The 1,567-nt window shown below is 36.2% G+C and overlaps 1 non-coding gene across 1 annotated transcript; it reads left to right on the top strand.

Annotated features, from left to right (window-relative positions):
- Positions 1–543: 543 nt before the first annotated feature.
- On the top strand, positions 544–653 carry LOC121102156. Its single transcript, XR_005834244.1, has one exon. It is a non-coding gene; the product is annotated as a U6 spliceosomal RNA (small nuclear RNA).
- The last annotated feature ends 914 nt before the right edge of the window (positions 654–1,567 follow it).

The following is a 1,567-nucleotide window of genomic DNA, read 5'->3' as shown; positions in this document are numbered from 1 at the left end:
GGAGACTCGGTCGATTTTTCTCACTCCCCAACCCTCAAATACTCCCATGAAAAAAGCCAGTCTTAAGTCATTTGCAAGTTTATTTCAACTTTCCTTTATTCCACATTAATTTGTAGTTCTTTGATTTCTTTTTTGATAGACATGCAGGTTTTTATAAAGATTTATTTATTTTTGGGAGAGAGAGCGAGAGAGCACGTGAGCAGGGATAGGGGCAGAGGGAAAGGGAGAGAAATCTCAAGCAGACTCCCGTCTGAGCACAGGGCCTGACACATGGGGCTCTGTCCCAGGACCCCGAGGTCACGACCTGAGCTGAAACCAAGAGTCTGACGCTGCACTGCCTGAGCCACCCACGTGCCCCAGACATGGGTTCTTAAAGACCAGTCTCATATTGGGGGAGTCGTATTACAAAAGCAGGTAGAAATGGAAGAAAATGATGGCAAATTAGATTACTTGTAATTGATCACTGTCCTTATAATCTCTCTTGTACTTCTTAAGGTGACTATACCTTAGTTTTGGGGATAAAAACTAAATATTCGGTTTATAGTGCTTGCTTAGGCAGCAGCACACATACTAAAATTGGAACGATACAGAGAAGATTAGCATGGCCCCCGCACAAGGATGACATGCAAATTTGTAAAGCGTTCCATAGTTTTGTGATGGTATCACAGGCGCAGAGATATGTCCAAACTCATCACATTGTATACGTTAAATATGTGCAGGTTTTTGTGTATCAATGACACTTTAATAAAGCTGTTAAACATCTGTGCTTCCTATAAAAGCTGATCAAATCCAAATGTGATCTGTACCTGAGTTAATAGTATTGTACCAACTTCAACTTCTTGGTTTTGAAAATGTATTATGTTAAAATAAAAAAGATACTTAAAAAATAAATAAATATTTGGTTTAAGGGGGTATTTATTAGATGACGGGCACTTCATAATTACTATACTTGGTAAATAACTTGCTGTCACTATACCTGACATTTTTATGTGAAGAAATGATATTGAATTTAATTCAAATCAACTCAGTCATTTCAAATATACATTTACTGTAAGCATCCTAGAGGTGCTCTAATTAAAAACAATTCTTGTTATTCAAGTTAAATATATCATGTGTAGTTTGTTGAGGTTCTTCTGGAAAACGATTTCATACTTGCAGGGTACTTCTCAGATTTGTATATAAACAATAATCAATTATCAACGTTTTTTCTGGTTATTGCCAGAAGGTAGTGCCTTCTTTGAAAAAATAAATTGGTTTTTACCTATAATCTTACTCAGACGTAGATATATTTAGGCTTTCACGCCAGTCCCTTAGCCTTCATTAGTACCAAGCAGTTATGCATGATGAGGAGAAAGTATTTACCAATGGAAAACACGTTGATGTGGTGAAATGCTGCAGTCTGGCTATTAAATTCAGGAAGACTACATATGCAGTCATCTATTTTGAGGTGAGGTTTTCATGCTCAATTCCAATTATTTGAAATTCTATTAAGGAAGTTCTTATATTCATAATTACCTTGACTAAGTATAAACAATAAACAAATAACTTTTCCAAGACTTAACATCAC

The sequence above is a fragment of the Ursus maritimus genome, unplaced genomic scaffold (assembly GCF_017311325.1).
Source record: "Ursus maritimus isolate PB19 unplaced genomic scaffold, ASM1731132v1 scaffold_12, whole genome shotgun sequence".
In the NCBI taxonomy this organism is placed as follows: Eukaryota; Metazoa; Chordata; class Mammalia; order Carnivora; family Ursidae; genus Ursus; species Ursus maritimus.
The sequence above is the reverse complement of the archived record's forward strand: the minus strand, read 5'-3'. Positions and strand labels throughout refer to the sequence as shown.